The sequence below is a fragment of the Solanum dulcamara genome, chromosome 10, assembly GCF_947179165.1.
Source record: "Solanum dulcamara chromosome 10, daSolDulc1.2, whole genome shotgun sequence".
Taxonomy (NCBI): domain Eukaryota; kingdom Viridiplantae; phylum Streptophyta; class Magnoliopsida; order Solanales; family Solanaceae; genus Solanum; species Solanum dulcamara.
In genome coordinates, this window is record NC_077246.1 from 26,890,089 (window position 1) to 26,908,394 (window position 18,306).

Consider the following 18,306-nt stretch of genomic DNA (forward strand, 5'->3'; position numbering starts at 1 on the left):
CGGTCTCTCGGGTAGCATCTTCGACTGGGCGATGTCTCCAATGGGCCTTAACCACATGAATGACTCTGGATCACAACTGTCTCACATCTCTAGCTAGAATGGCAATTGGATCCTCAATAAAAGTCAGATGATCATCTAACTCAACCGCATCATAAAAGAGCACATTTGACTCATGTGGAACATACCGGCGCAACATCATAACATGGAAAACTGTTTGAATAGTTTAGAAGGCTGGAGGCAAAGCTAACTCATAGGCCACATCACTAACTATCCTCAGAATCTTAAGAGGTTCGATCTATCTAGGACTAAGCTTGCTCCTGCTCCCAAATCTCATCATGCCCTTCAGGGGAGATAATCAGAGGAATACTTTAGCACCATTAGAAAATCTTAACGGTCGATTCCTATGATCCACAAAACTCTAATGTCTACTCCGATCTTTTGAGAGCCTACCCTAAATTACCATGACATGATCTAAGGCCTCCAAAATCAAATCTGTACCAGGCAGCCTCGGCTCTGTAGACTCAAACCAACCAACTAAAAAGCTACAACACCTACTATATAAGGCCTCGAACGAGGCTATTTAAATATTAGAGTGGTAGCTATTATTGTATGCAAACTCTGCCAAAGGTAACAACTGGTCGCACTAAACCCCAAAATCTAAAACACAGGCCTGCAATATATCCTCACAAACTTGAACAGAGTGCCCTGACTGACCATTAGTCTGTGGGTGAAAAGTTATGCAGAGATTTACATGGGTACCGAACTCCGTCTAAAAAGTCCTCCAAAAGCTAGATGTGAACTGTGAGCCCCAGCTTGAGATAATAGAAACAAGCAAACCATGAAGATGAACCACCTCCTAGATATAGATACGAACCAATCTCTCGACACTAAAGGAAGTATGAACCGGAAGGAAGTATGCTGACTTGGTCAATCGATCAATGATGACCCAAATGCTATCAATACCTCTAGAAATATGAGGTAACCCCATAATGAAGTCCATGATGATACTCTCCCACTTCCACTCAGGAATGGGTAACTTATGAAACTTACCATCAGGCCTCAAATGCTCTGCTTTCACTTGAAGACAACTCAAGCAATGAGACATATAATTTGTAATATCTTTCCTCATAACGCTCCACCAGTAATGCTGCCTTAAGTCACGATACACCTTAGTTATGCCCAAATAATAGAGTATTTAGAATCATGGGCCTCGCTAAGGATCAACTGAATCAAACCCCCAACTCTTGATACACACAAACGTCCATCGATTCTCAAAACCTCATCTGGATCAAAGGTTGCATGACCGACATCACTTCTCAAAACTCAATCTTGATGTGCTAACAACTCCTCATCCTCAAACTGTCAACCATGGATCTAATCTAGTAGAGATTATCGAACCCCCACACAAGCTAGCATATGCCTGAAGTCTGAAATATCAAGTAAAATCATATTATTAGCTAAGGACTGGATGTCTAAAGCCAAGGGCCGCTCCACAGTGGAAAGGAAGGCTAGAATACCTATACTCATCACCTTATGACTCAAGGAATTCGCTACTAAATTCTCTTTTCCCAGATGGTAGAGAATAGAGGGGTTATAGTCCTTTAAGATTTTAATCCAACAATGCAGTCGTGATAGAGAAACCCGCCGATAAGGGTCTGGTTTCTGTAACAACAAGAGGTCATTTTAGCGATGTACCAAGTACAGCTGCTGCAAAGGAGTTTTGGCATTGTCCAAGTCTCCAATAGGGTACTTGGGATTCATTCATGACCCCGTGCTCGTAAACGAGATATGCTACCCCACCAAATTTGATGTTTCAGACTCAATAGGGTATTTGAAATTACCATATAAGGTCATTTTAATGAAAAGTACGTCCCATACCCAAATGCCATTTTTAGCCAAATTCTACATTGGGCCTCAAAATTAGACTAGAAGCCTCGAGAAGCAAACGAAAGATCATTTTAGACCAAGCTCAGTATTTCAGAACTAGCCACATGAAAGGAATTTTCACCCTAATGCATTTTTCAAGAGTGTTGACCAAAGTCAACCTTAGGCGAAATTTCATAAGCTAAAGTGCCAAATCGCCCTAAACTCGTATTGATTGCCTCGATACTCATGTTAATTATGCTATTAGCTTAATTTGTCCATTCCAAAGCTGATAGAACCCTCAAAATTCTATTCTGAGGTCATTTACATAAAGTTATGACCAAATTAATTTTCCATAATTTAAAAGCTCTAAAATGGAGAAATGGGCCTAAAATCCAAATGAATGACCAGGCGACCAAACAGTTAGTGCCAGTAAGTCATAAATGACTTAGTACCACTAAAGAAATGCTATAAATGAAGAAATAAATGAATTAACTCAAAAATGACCTAGAGGGTCATTACAACATCCACTACTAAAAGAACTTTTATCCGCAAAAGTAAAAGTCAAAAAGTATTGAAGGCTCAAATAAGCTAGAGAACTGCTCCCACATCACCTGCTCAGTCTCTTTGGTAGCCTTTTCGAGTGGATGATGTCTCCAATGGACCTTAACAACATGAATGACTCTGGCTCACAACTGCCTCACATCTCTGCTAGAATGGAAACTGGCTCCTCAATAAAAATCCAATGATCATCTAACTCAACCGCATCATAACAGAGCACATTCAACTCATCTAGAATATACCAGCGCAATATCACAATATGGAAAATTATGTGAATAGTTTATGTTATACCCCGTACTTTTATACAAGGGAACATTTGTTTGGTTCCCTAAAAAATTGCCATATGATCCATGTTATCCATGATGTTACCAAATGATCTAAAGGAGGGGAGGATGTTGTAATGCCCCATATTTTGCATAGACTAGTTCTATATGAGTAGTGATGGTTGGAAATAGGGTTGGAAGGATTTGAGGGGAGTTAGAGGCCAAATAATGAGTCGTGGTAATCGACCTACTTGCTTAAGCTACCGGTTTGGATGTTTTACATAATTAAGCTGCTTGAGTATATGTCGAGCTTAAATAATAAGGATCATATAGGTTCTTAAAGTGAGACAAGATTACGAACCTAAAAAAAAGAGTAAGTAGGTGATGCACCTACTAAAGTAGACCCCACCAAGACACGTTGCAGCAGCTGGTTGGAGCATGGAGGGGATGGACATGTAAGAGTTGGACATGTATCACCCTTGGGAATGGACACGTGTAGGTGCTGAAAATGTGTCACCCTTAGGGGATGACACGTGTCACTCTCAAGGGTGGTGTATATAGGCCTAAACTCATGATTAAGACCTCATTTCTTTCATTTTCTACACTTAGAGAAAAATAGAGAGATAGAGAGACTTAGAACTTCACCCATGGCTAGCTAAACTTGCAGCCCAAATTAGTGATCTGAACCTAATCTTTAAAAAGTAATTCCACCCTTAGAAAGTCTATAACAACATGGGGTGATCCTAGGAGAAGCAAGGTCAAGTTAATCAAAGCCGTCAACTTTCAGCCACGTTGAGAAGCCAAGTTGCTAAGTAGGATTTCTTCTTTTCAAATTGGAGTCAATGATGTTGTAATGGAGAGATTACTTTGTATTAAGTGGGGTTGGAGGTAAGAAAATTACATGGGTATTGTTGACGTTATAAATGGATAGAATTGAAGTTGTTCTAGTTGGATTAAAGTTTGATTTGTGTTGTCATTATTATGGTATTATATTTGTAGGTAATTTGTGTATGTTGAAGGGCTAGAAATATGAAATTATACACGTTACTATTGAAGAGTGATAAAAACCGTGTAGGGGCTATTTTGAAGTAAAAAGGATGGATCAATTTTAATTAACATCATGATTATTGTTGTTATATGAGAATGAAGAAATTAAATGAAATTGAAATGAGAAAACCCCATGATTAAGTATTGGTGTTGAAACGGGCAGAATCCGAATTTGCATAAATTAAATTGGGTTGATTGTTGTTTTGCTATTATGGTTATAGATTATGTGTTAAAAGTAAAGGGAATTGTATATGTTAATGTTGACTTTCCATTTGGGACATGTTGGGGGACTATTTTGGTGCATTGTTATTCTTGTTGAGCTCGGAGGATTAATAGTAGCTAAAGTTACACGCTGTGTTGCATGTTGGCCAAGTTGTTGTGCTAAAGGGTTATGATCAAATGTTATGTGTGGGCTGATTCAGAATAGCATGCGAGCTGTCCAGCGTATTTTCGAGTCTTGGCTCGAATAGCCTTGATATGATATAGTACATGAACGTGTGGGTATTAATGTTAGGTTAGTTGGTACGAAGTTGATTTGAATATAAGGGAAACGTCACCTAATTTTCTAGAAAGGAGTTACTAACGTTAGAATATGTTTTGGACCTTCACGTAACTTAAGCATAGTTCTTGACATCTTAATATAGATTGAGACGCTTCGGGCAACGTATATGTTTCGTATGGCGAATAAGCGCTAAAGGTATGTAAAGTTATCTCTTCTTTCTTTTGGCATGCCTTAGATATAAGTGATATATGTTATGAGCTTTGGGGTAATTCCATTCATAAGCTCTGAGTATGATTCATGACTCTTATTCACTTCTTGATATTACAATTCTCAAGTGATTGAGCCTCCCCCTCCAGTTTTCTGTACGTTTGATAATAGTCGATATATACCCATTTCTATTCTTAGGGACTCTATGATAATTAATGTTCGGACTTCTATAAGATGTTTCATACTATAGTGACATATGACTATAATTCTTGAGGCTCTTTGACATACTTTATAATGATATTCAAGGGATGTATGATATGTTATCAAGTTTTACATGCACGTATATGTATTATATTATATATGGATCGAGTCGTATGTTGCTCGGCACTATTATATTATATATGGATCGGGTCGTACATTTCTCCATACTATTATATTATATATGGATCAAGTCGTACGTTCCTCGGCACTATTATATTATATATGGATTGGGCCATACGTCCTCAGCACTACTATATTATATATGGATTGGGTTGTATGTTCCTCGGCACTAACATGTTATATTTATAGATCGGGTCGGATGTTCGTCATCACTATTATATTATATATGGATTAGGCTGCACGTTTCACAACACCAACAGTTATACTATAGTCTATGCCTGCCATACGCCATAAAGTTAAATTCAGTTATATAGAGTTATGCAGATATTATCACATGTTGGCCACAGATGCATTCAATTTTTGAGACTGTTTTCATGATTCATCTATACTTAATGTTGTTATGCTTTATATACTCATTACATATTTCGTACTGACCCCCTCTCTTTGAGGGGCTGCATTTCATACCCACAGGTACAGACACACGTTTTAAGGATCTGCCAGCTTAGGACTTTCCACTCAGCTATTTTGGAGTGCTCCATTGTATCGAAGCCTAGATTTTTGGTATTGATATTTTTGATGTATATATTCATTTGTTCACGGGTACGGAGGGGGCCCTGTCCCGCCACTTAGAGGTCTGTAGACATATGCATGTGGGTTGTGTGTAAGTTTTATTCAGCGGCATCTATACGATGTGTTGTGAATATTAATATGAAATGGCAGCCTTGTCGGCTTGCGTGTCCTTTCATGATATGATTGATGGCGACTCCTCGGGAGACAAATGATAGGGATTCATTTATATGAAGATGTTATGACCCATTGGAGTTCTTATGTAAGTTACCATATTATTCGTAGTTCAGCTTGACTACATCTGATAGGTATGTATATGGGGGTCCAGGTCGAACCCCAGTCACGGCCTACGGGGTTGGGTCGTGATAGTTCAGAAGGCTGGAGGCAAAGTTAAATCATAGGCCACATCACTAAGCTTGCCCCTGCTCCCAATCTCATCATGCCCTTCAGGGAAGATACTCGAAGGAATACTTTGTCACCATTAGAAAATCTCAACAGTCGACCCCTATGATTCGCATAACTCTGATGTCTACTCCGAGCTTTCCAGAGCCTACCCTAAATTACCCTGACATGATCCAAGGCCTCTAGAATCAAATTTGTACTAGGCAGCCTCGGCTCTGTAGACTTAAACCAACCAACCAAAAAGAGACAGCACCTACCATATAAGGCCTCGAACGAGGCCATTTAAAAATTAGAGTGGTAGCTATTGTTGTACGCAAACTCCGCCAAAGGCAACAACTGGTCACACTGAACCCCAAAATCTAAAACACAGGCCTGCAACATATCCTCATGAACTTGAACAGAGTGCTCTGACTGGTCATCATTCTGCGGCTGAAAAGTTGTGTTGATATTTACAAGGGTATCGAACTCCGCCTAAAAAGTCCTTCAAAAGCTAGATGTGAACTGTGAGCCCTGGCCTCAAATAACAGAAACAATTGCACCATGAAGATGAACCACCTCCCATATGTAGATATGAACCAATCTCTCGACACTAAAGGAAGTATGAACTAGAAGGAAGTGTGCTGACTTGGTCAATCGATTAATGATGACCCAAATGCTATCAATACCACTAGAAATATGAGGTAACCCCATAATGAAGTCTATGATGATACGCTCCCATTTCCACTCAGGAATGGGTGACTTATAAAACTCACAACCAAGCCTCAAATGCTCTGCTTTCACCTATTGACAACTCAAGCAATGAGACATATAGTTTGTCATGTCTCTCCTCATACTGCTCCACCAGTAACGCTGCCTCAAGTCACGATACATCTTAGTTGTGCCCGAACAATAGAGTATCTAGAATCATGGGCCTCGCTAAGGATCAACTGACCGATATCACTTCTCAAAACTGAATCTAGAAATGCTACCTACTCCTCATCCTCGAACTGTTAACCATAGATATAATATAGTAGAGATTATCGAACCCCCATATAAGCTAGCACATGCCTGAAGTTTGAAATATCAAGAAAAATTATATTATTGGCTAAGGACTAGATGTCCAAAGCCAAGATCAGTCCACAATGGAAAGGAAGGATAGAATACCTATACTCATCGCCTTACGACTCAAGGTATCCGTTACTACATTCTCCTTTCCCAGATGGTAGAGAATAGAGGGTTTGTAGTCCTTCAAGAGCTCAATCCAACGATGCTTTTGAATTAAGGTCCGTATGGCTCATAATATGCTGAAGGCTCATATGATCAGTGTAGATCTCAGAATGAACTCCATACAAGTAGTGCCTCCAAATATTAAGCACAAAAACTACCACCGCAAACTCCAAGTCATGAGTGAGGTAGTTGCGCTCATGCAACTTAGGCTTCATTAATGCATAAGCAATAACCCAGCCATGACGGATTAACACAAAACCAAAACCAATGTTGGATGCAACAAAATACATAGTGAAGCCCTTGCCCTCAACTGGAAGAGTCAATATAGGAATGGTGGTACGTAACTCCTTGAGCTTCTGAAAGCTCAACTCTTACTCCTCAGACCACTAAAATGGGATATCCTAATGATTCAATTGAGTCAATGGAGTTGCAATAATAGAGAAGCCCTTAACAAATCAATGATAATAACCGACTAGTCTAATGAAGCTACAAATCTCAATAACAGAGGTGGGCCCAGACCAATCTCGAATAGCCTCAATCTTCGCTGGATCTACCATGACGCCATCCTTGGACACCATGTGCCGCAAGAATGCTACCGAATCAAGCCAAAACTCGCACATTGAAAACTTGGCATAAAGTTGTTGATCACTCAAAGTCTGGAGCACTAATCTCAAATGGTTGTCATGCTCACTTTGGCTCCGTGAGTATACTAAAATGTCATCTATGAAGACTATGACAAAGAAATCAAGGTATGTCCTGAACATACGGGTCATCAAGTCTATGAAGGCAGCAGGGGCATTAGTAAACCCAAAAGAAATCACTAGAAACTCAAAGTGGCTATATCGAGTCCTAGATGATGGTAAACATACCTCAAGTCTATCAAAGAAAATATTATGGCACACCAAAGCTGATCAAAGAGGTCATCAATATAAGGCATGGGGTAAAAGTTCTTCATCATCACCATGTTCAACTGCCTATAATCAACACACACACATATGGTACCATCCTTCTTCTTTACAAATAGGATAGGGGCACCCCAAGAATAAACACTACGCCGAATAAACCCCTTACCTAAGAGGTCCTTAAGCTGAACACTAAGCTCTTTTAGCTCTATGGGGGCCATCCAATAAGGAGAAATAGAGAAAGGATGGGTTCCTAGATCCAAGTCTAAGAAAATCAATATCACATTCTGATGGTAGGCCAGATAGGTAGGACACACATCTGCAAACTCCAGACTGTAGAAACTGAGTCAACGGAAAGACCTTATCAACTGACATCCCATACCTAGGCCAAATAAGCTCAGCACCCAGAAAAAACCAACAACTGAGATCTTATAAAAGAAATGATCCCCATCAATATGCGACTATAAGCACCTTTCCACAACACAGGAGGAATTTCAGGTATGGCTAAGGCAACAATCTTAGCATAGCAATATAAGACTACATAGTAGGGGGATAACCAGTCTATCCCAGAATCATGTCAAAATCTGCCATATATAGCAATATAAGATAAACTCTAGTATTATGACACTTGATAGTAACTAAGCAAGATTAAAATACTTGATCCACTACTAAGGACTCACCTACTAAGGTCGACACATGAACTGGCTCTTCCAAGGACTCTGAACTCATACCCAAATAGGAGAGCATAATAAACAAAAATATACGAAAATATGCAGCCCAAATCAAATAACACTTTGGTAGGCAAATGGCATAATAGAAGCATGCCTGTAATAACATCGTCAAATATATCAGCTTTTTTCCTCGTTAGGGCTGTATAGAAATAGCCTTGAGCACTTCTACCTAGTGCATCTAACCTGATGCCTGACCTACCTCTCAGTGCTCTACCTCTAGAACCCTACCGGCTGCCCTGATGATCCTACTCTTGAACACTACCAATAGCTAGAGGGCATACTATTATCCCATGATATGGGCAATATCAAAACTAGTGGTCTAGCTTATCGTAATCATAAAAAACCTAGGAAGAATAACCCACAACTGACTACCCTCTGAAGTAGGTAATGCTACCTAAATAGGCAGACTAGATTGACCCTTCTAGAACTGTGGGATAAGAGTCCCAGGGCATCGATTCAGACCCATTATAACTGCCCTAGTGGTGAGCCCCCTTGTCGCTGCCCCGTGCGCCACACGACGAATGTTATTCATAGTTTGGTCATGATCCATCATATCTAGAAATGATTTCCCTAATGAAGCCATTAGCTATATCTTCATTCTCAACTAAAATTAGAGTCCACACAAAAAACAACGGACTCTCTCTTGTTTGGTAGTCAGGATCATAGTGTCAAGGCGAGATAGCTCATAGAACCTCATCTCATGCTCCAAGATATTCATAGAGCCCTTCTCCAATCTAGAGAAATGATCATAAATTCTGTCTCTAACACTCCGCGGTATATAGCTTGCCAAGAAGGCCTTTGAAAACTCCTCCCATGATAGAGGTGGTGGTCCAGCTGGCTAGTCTGTAGATACAAGCTCCACCAATGTCTGGCAAGCCCACAAAACTGATGAGCGATAAATCAACTCCTTTTGACTCCACAAATCCAAAGTACTAAAGTTATTCTTGGCGTATAATCAGGAACTCTTGGCGCCCTCTCCTGTAGCTCCACCAAAACTAGGAGGAAACAATGTCTGGAATACCCTTAGCATCTTCTTCTCACGTAGAGATATGGCCCCATCTACTATAGCTGCCTGATCGGCAGCAAAAGCTAGTAGTTACTGAACCTCTAGAGTCGTTGTTGCAGGCTGACCCTACTAAAATAGTATGAATGTGGCGATAGCAGGGGCCTACTTTTTCATACCCCTTAGTACTGTCAAAGGTTGTGTGATGGCCACCTGCAGCTCAGAATCCACAACTGGTGCGAGTAGGGTTAGTCTATCCCCGACCCTATTGACTAGTAATGAACAGGCACTACCTGAGGCTCCGCCTCATACTTTGATATCTTTTCTATCTCCTAGGCTAGTGCTACATCCCTGGCGAGCTCTTGAGGTCGACCTCTATCCCTAGCTAGGGCTCTATCAGTAGTCCTGAGTGCATCACCCTAGCAATAGTACCGCGCGTATGACTCATCCTGTAAAAAGAGTGGAATAAGTGAGATTCAGGAAACTAATAAGACACACACTACACGAAGTGATACAAAATATGACATATTTCTAATGATATCATGTAGCCTTCTGAAGATAAGTTTCTGACGTCTCTGCACTGATCCGTAGGACCCTACTAGAAATTCGCTCTACACAAGTGATATCGGTAAACTTAGGGCTCTAATACCAACTTGTCACAACCCGACCTCTCGAGTCATGATAGCACCTACTATAACCCACACAGTAGATAAGATAACCTATATCCCGAAATTATGAGTAATATGATAAAGGGCAGAAACTAAACAGTACTACAATAAGCAAAAAACAACAAGAATAGCATAAACACAATGGGTAAACCTATACATCAAAATATAAGATCCCTCTCAGAATCTGGAAGTCACAAGTATAGAGCTACTACAAAATACTGATACAAGTCCCAAAAGTGGACCACGGAAAAAAGTTGTCTCAAAATAAGAAAGATAGTCAAATATGTACAGATGGTAATGACAAGTGCTCACCCTCGTCTCTAGTGAAGACTGCAACTTGCCCGAGTCAGTGCTAATAACTGGGATCAGACCTGCATCACAAAAACTAATATAGAGTGTATTATGAGTACCAAAATAACAAGTACCTAATAGGCATCATAGGCTGACTGGGCTTGAGAAGTAAAAGTAGTAAGAAGCAATAGAATCTGAGATTAATAATAAGAAGAGATAGAAAATAAGGAGATGCACATGAGTTTATCGGACTAGAGGAACTAAATAAAGCTAACTAAATCTAACCGTACATCCATAAACCCAGAAGTTACACTCGTGCGCAAGTTTAAATAAAAACCCGGGTAAACCCCAATTATACTGAGAGGTACATAGAATGGCTAAATCTACTCTGAATGAGAAATGGGAAGTCTAAAGCCAAAAATCATAGCCCACACCTAGAACCATGATTAGCTTCCAAATAGCTAATAGTATCTAACATTATCTAGTATTAACAACCTAGCTAAGAAGTCCAACGCTCGGATCTCAAACCACAGATGAGTCTCAAAGGGGAAAATCAGAAAAAAATCTCCAAATAGCCGATATGGACAGCCCAACTAAGAAGTCCAGTGCCCACACCTCAAACAAAGGATGTGTCTGAAAGGGGCAAGAGTCCATGACCTAGTAAGTCATCTCCATAGAGAATAAGTTGGCATCATGAACAGGCCATGAATTTGCAACGATAATAGCTACCGAAAGATATCATATCATCTCGTCATTGTGAAATCACCGTGGATCTACTTTCACACCTAGATAATCTATTGAACATTTACAAGCTTGACCAATACCTAATCTTGAATAGGTGAATAAGGCCCCAATGCTCAAATTACCCATGAACAAACCATAAAATAAGGGAGAGAGGTAAAAGGGTCATCAAGTTGAGGCAACAACTAATCTAAGGCTCAAACTATCAGACTCAAGTTTGCTATTCTAATCTATAGGGAGCTAAGTAGTCTAAATTGATGTCGGAGTAAAAGCATGGCCAAATGGCTCCAACTATCGCAAGTCTATGGTAACACTAGTATAAGCCTAGTCTAAGTCCATCATGCTCAAATTCAATAGAAACAAACATAAGGAAGACCAAAAGGTATGGATGACCAACATAAAACTAAACACATGCTCGCAAGTTCCCAAAATTTTTAGAAATAAACCTAAGGTCTATCTCTAAAATCCTAAGCATGGCTCAATAGGTAACCACACAAAATTCCAACTAATCCACAGGTATTCACATACTCAAGCTCAATATAAAGAACGAGAAGTCATAGTCAACCTTTAGGCCAATTACACGTGATCCAAATCACAGAATCGGAACTTTCCCCTTTCTTACGGTCTCTAAATGTTGTCACGCTGTCAAATATAGGTACACAATGTTAATACGTTTATTTTGCCAATAATATTACTAAATTTGGAGACGGACCAATTTCGGAGTCAAAAAGAGGAATGTGGAACCCACTCTGATAATTCCAAAATTGACTCATTAAACGATCCCATTTACCACCCCGAACTTGTGCTCCAAAATGAAATTCAATTCGGGGCTCGAATCAGCTAAAACAAGAACATGCAAGATAGTTCTCAAATAAGCTTCTAAGCACATGATGGTAGCAGGTTCTAGCCTAACTTTACCTCAATTGAAGGTCCTTAACCAGTTTCGAAAGTCCCCAACACCTTCCCCTAGTAATTCCCCACAAATTTACCTTTGAATCACCCAAATCCACCTTAAAATGAATAAGTTGTGAGAGATTGAAGTTGGGGGATTTAATCTAAAAAAAAATTAAAATAAACTACCAGGTGTCACAAAAGCAACCTCCACTAAGAGGTGGGAATTGCTATCATGACACCAGGTCGCTTCGACTAGTCGGTTTAGTGACAGGCCAATCGCTTTAGCAACACCCGCCCATAGAGACCTAGTCGCTTTAGAGAATCCCATGTCGCTTTAGCGACCAAGGGCCACTTTAGAAACATCACCAGGTACAGCAGGTGAAAAGGAGTTTTCTCATTTTCTAAGTCTCCGACCGGGTGTTCAGAATTTATTCGAAACCCCGAGTGTGAAAAAAAGCCATTTGCTATCCCACCAAATTTGACATTTTGGACTTAATGGCACATTCAAAAATTCCATATGAGGTCATTTTAATAAAAAGTGGGTCCCATACCCAAATACCATTTTTAGCCAAAGTTAAAATCGGGCCTCGGGATTAGATCTAAAGCCTCAAAAAGGAAATGAAAGGGCGTTCTAGACCAAACTCGATATTTTAAAACTAGTTGTACTGATAGAATTTTCATCTGAGCGCATTTTCTAATAGTGTCGACCAAAGTCAACTTTAAGCTAAATTTCAAAGGCTAAAGCACCAAATGGCCTCAAACTCGCACCAATTGCCTCGATACTTGTGCTGATTTATGCTACTAGCCTAATTTGACCATTTCAAAGTTGATGAAACCATCAAAATTCTATTTTGATTTTATTTACCTTAAGTTATGACTGAAATCAACTTTTTAAGTTTCAAAAGCTCTAAAATGGGGAAAAGGTCCTAAAATCCAAACGAATGATGAGGCGACCAAACAGTCAGTGCCAGCAAGTCATAAATGAATTAAAGTCACTATAGGAATGCTCTAAATGAAAAAATGAATGTATTAACTCAAAAATGACCTGAAGGGTTATTACAGTTCTAAGGTCTTATATTTTACCCAATTTTTGATTTCAAAATCTTTAATTGCAATGTGGGTATAGTCTTGCTTATTTTGATATTCTCTTCGCTAATTTGAATGTGTGGCACAATTCATAGGCCCTTCCAAAAGGAAAAGCTATGGAATGGTGGTTAGGTGCGGTTTTGGTCTTGAGGTAGGTTATTCTTTCTTGTTTTTAGATTCGACTTAGTTAAATTATATATATTGAGTAGTATTGATCATTAGGGAGGATTTATGATAAGAATTTAGGTTTGCATGATCCTTAGATTGTATTTTTGGCCATTTCTGGGTTTTTAGCTTAATGATTTGTTAAGGACCCTAAGCTTAGGTTGAATCTTTAGACTTGATTGACACGTTAAGATTCTTAGAATGCTTCTGTGTGATATAAAACTTAGGTGTATGCGCATTTGACTGTTTTTGATGTGATTAGGTGCTTTTGTATTTACTTTTCAATCTTAAACTTTATTATTATTGTGTTGTGGCCTAAGGCCTTGGACTGGCTAGAGTTCAAGGTTAGGAATATTGTAATGTGACGGGTACTTTCCCGGCAGTTTGTATGGTGCGATTAGCTTGATTTTCTTGGTTTGTCAGTATTTTTGTATATATTCATGTGCACAACATCTACATTCAACATGTTGTATTTGAAAATGAGAGAAAAGATGGTTTAGTACATATAAATGGTTTTTTCTTAAGATTTTTGCTGGTTTGAACTTCGAGGGAGTAAGTTATTTTTTTCTAACTTGAGGAATTTGTTTTTGAAGGGAAATATAAATTTTTGAATCTTAAAAGAGATAATTACTTTAAGACATATTGGTTTCATGCTCGAGGCTCGAGTTCGAGGCAAATATTTGATTTTCATAAAGTTTTGGATAAAAGATAGTCTATCTTTACTGATAAGCTTGAGGAGTTACTTCGGAGAAACTCATAGAGTGAATTCCGATTATATTTTTGCTTGCATCTCATCTGTTGACAACTCTGAGGTATCATTCTCAATGGCTCAAGGTTTCATCTGGCTTCTACTTTTAAGCATTAGCCACATTGCATTGCATTATCTTATTTAATTGGTGTTGTTGTGATTTTCGTGTGTTTGCATGCTACTTGTTATCACTATGATCTTCACTGTCCTCTATGCTTGTATATCGCCCTTTGAATTGTTAGATTATAGCATTAGCACTATCACACTTTTTATATATGTATATGATCTTTCTAAGTTCAGTCGACCTATTATGCCTACTGAGTACCCCAAGTTTTGGGACTCATACTACACTTCTGCATCTTTTCTTGATGCAGCTCCTATTACGAGCCACTCTCTCTAAGTTTTGGATCTCTCGTGGCTGTCATAGACTTGGATCATGGTGAGCTCCTGGCATCCAGAAACCTGCTGTTTTTCCACTTTTGTACTAACTTGTATTTTATATTTTTTATTATTCAGTTATGTTGTATATAGTCCTTTCCGTACTTAGATGCTCTTGTACTGGTGACACTAGATTCGGGGTTGGTTTTTCTTGTATAATTTATCTTTCTCGGTCACTTTTAGGCCCAATTTATATATTTTGTATCGTATTGCATATCTATATTATGGGTCCTATTCTATATCTCTAATTCTGTTTCCGCTTATTTATTTGTTACTAATTGTTTGTCTTCCATTATGGCCCAATTTCTGGTTGTGACAATTACACTATTTTACTATAGTTAAAAGAATGTACTAATGTAATTATTTGTTTATAAATCTTCTCTTAATCTAAGCTAGTGAAAATCAATCAGGCATGATGAAGTGTGACCAACTAGTATATAATCATTCGACTTCAACATGATATGAAGGGCCCATTTGGGCTAGCTAATTGTAAATTAACAACATGTAAATTTAAGTGGGGAGACTAGTTTTAATATATATATATATATATATATATATATATATATATATATATATATATATATATATATATATATATATATTGAATAGAGTAATTATAAGCAATTGATGTGTTTGACAAAAGATATTGTTAAACTTTTTTCTATTAAAATACCCTTAAATGTTTTTCAAATTTTTTATATATTAAAACTTATTCTTTAAACAAAACAAGGAACGACATATACTAAAGCGTTAGGGCTTTTATTTTGGGAAAGGTATTTTTAGAATTAGAAAATATTTGGAATAAAATAGTATAAGACTTGGTCTAACTAAAACTGCTTATAAGCTTAAAATCATAGGTTATAGCTAATTAAATTATGACTTTTGATTAATTTTGACTTATAAGATTTTTTGTGTTTGCCAAACACATTTTTATGTAAAACTGAAAGTACTTATACTCAGTTTAATAAACTTATAAGCCTAGCCAAACACCCGTCCTATTAATAAATAAGTTTTGTATTAAAGTTTTATGATAGATCTAATGGATAATTTTTTTTTATAAAGATTCAAGATCCAACTTGTTAGACAAGCTTAAAGTCCAAGTTGTCTCTTGTACAAGCTTTTTCAAAGGAAAACATTCTACCATATGAATGTTATTTACCACACTTGATATTTGATTTTAAAATGTGTTGCATTTATTGATTTTCACCTTTATTATAAAGGGCTAAACTTGATTTTAAATATTGAGAGCAAAAAATGATCATAAGCTAGATTGTATAGTCTGACTTCATATATCAAAAATAATTTTATAATTTTAAAATTTGCAATATTCTAAGATATTCAAGGAAGAGGTCATAGGATATATGCTTTTCCAGTTAGGGTTAAAAAGTGGGGTGAAGTGAAGTTGTACAAGGAAAAAGTTGTAGTGTGCCTGATGAGTCAAGAATTTTCAAGTCATTTATATCCTTTTCTTATGATTTTGTGTCACTTGTGTAGATAATGAGGCTAGTTATTCTTTGAATAATATTTTTAGATATTTGTGGCTTACAAGTAGTTATGATGAAAAGCAAAAGAATTTAGGAGAAAAGAGGTTAAAAAAAAAAGAGGAGCTGAAACAAAGGAAATACCTCTTTGATGTCGCAAAAGCTACTAGGGTCCTCTTTCTAGGTAGGTCAACAATAGGTCAAGTGTCTCTTAGAGTCCACATGCTGAGAATTTTAACGAATGGTCCATAGAAGTCAAGGGTCGCTTTTGCGACCCAAACATCTGCTTTTAATAGAGCCGATAAAATTCTGGGAGTCGCTTTTGCAATCAGGACTTCACTTTAGTGATGGTCACTTTAGCGATAACCTAGTCGGTTTAGCGATGGTCGAGACAATGTTAAGTGCTAATGAAGGAATTTCACATATTTTGACCGCAAATTCTCACAAAAGCTGATGGGGAAAAATAAATATTACATATTTTGGCATCTCGAAATTTTGAAGAATAATTCATAGCTTGAGCTTAGATTTTGATAGGAAGTATCCTTACAATTCGAGATTGAGTTCTCAATTATAATCATTTTTATCCTTTCTTCATTTTCTTATTGCGACGTCCATGAATTGTAGGTGTAATTGATCATAGAAGGATTGGCGTTTTATGCTAGAAAAAGTCATTTAATGGGTTGTTAATTTTATTCTTTTGCTTTCATAATTAATTGAATATTTTCTCATTTATGAAATGGGTCTGATTATCCAATCAATTTTATGTTTTACATCCTTTCCTAATGGATTTAATCACTCTCTGGGCTTACCCATTTACTTTGATTGGCATAAAAGAGTCAATTGAGGTTGAAAAAAGTTGATTGGTGCATAATTTGATGAGTGACGACTCTTATATCAGACTATAGCTAGAGATAGTGAATCCATGCAATACCTATAATTGGATTGATTGTGTTGTCCCTGCTACACTCAGTAAAATTACCAAAGTACCCTTAAGTGGAAGAACGCTCGCACAATGCCTCATTATTAACTTTTTCAGCCAATCTGAGGCCAAAATATCAATCAGGGGGGGAAATCATATGAAAAAGTGGTCTCGATTGAATTTTTGGCCAACCGAATCAAAAGATAAATTTTTGGAGTGAAGTGGCGGAAAATAAAAGAGCGGGCGATAGGTCTGCAATGCAGACCTACTGCGGACTTGGACTTAATCTTATCCTAGTTATTTTCTACAGGGTTAGAATTCAATCGGAAGAATTTTAGAAAAAAATACAATGTGAGGGAACCAGTCCGTGTCGTGGACCTAGTCCCCCACAGACCAACTTTTCCTACCCATTTCTATTTTTAAGAAAGGGGCATTCCGATCTTTTCCCCACCCTTTCTATATTTAACCCATAACTGATATAGGTCATTTTTGACCTTAAAAGACTTTCTAAACATTCCTAAGTCACTTTTACGCTTTCAGGCAAAAGAAATTAGGGCTAAGGAGAGGAGAAAGGGCTAGGATTCAAGGATTTCAAGCCAGAATCCTGCCAGTTTGATTGTTTTTCTTCATTCCAGGTATTTAAGGCTAAAATAAAGCATGGACCTTGTTCTTCCATGTGCCCCATGATTATGATAGATTAATTTGTGAAAGAATTAAATCCTCATGATTGTGTTTCTTGAGAATTTTGTTTAAACTTAACACATTTTTACATAATATTGCGTAATTGATGTTTTCTATGAGCTTGTTCTTGAACAAATAATTTTTGATTATTTAATTCATAAACCCTCATTATATTTTGACTAATATTGGATTAATATGATTAAGGATTGAGTATAGAGCCTTCAACTTGTGAATTTATGATTGTGATTGGGATGTGAGCAAGATAATAGTCTTGATGAATCTTGATAGTCTTTGCATCTTCATTATTAAATGCAAATGAGTGGTATCAACTAAATTTTTTCATAAATTATTGTCCCAATTACTCATAAATGAATGAATTGGGAAAGATTGGTAGATTGACTATCCGAAGAGATTGATAGGATAGAACCAATGCACTGATAAAATTTCATATGAGACTTGTTGATTGGTTTGATTGGAAGTGATTGTCTTATGAGCATTGAGTCTTGGAAGGAATATCGAGCACCGAATTGGGTAAGAGTAAGTAATAACTCGAACTCAA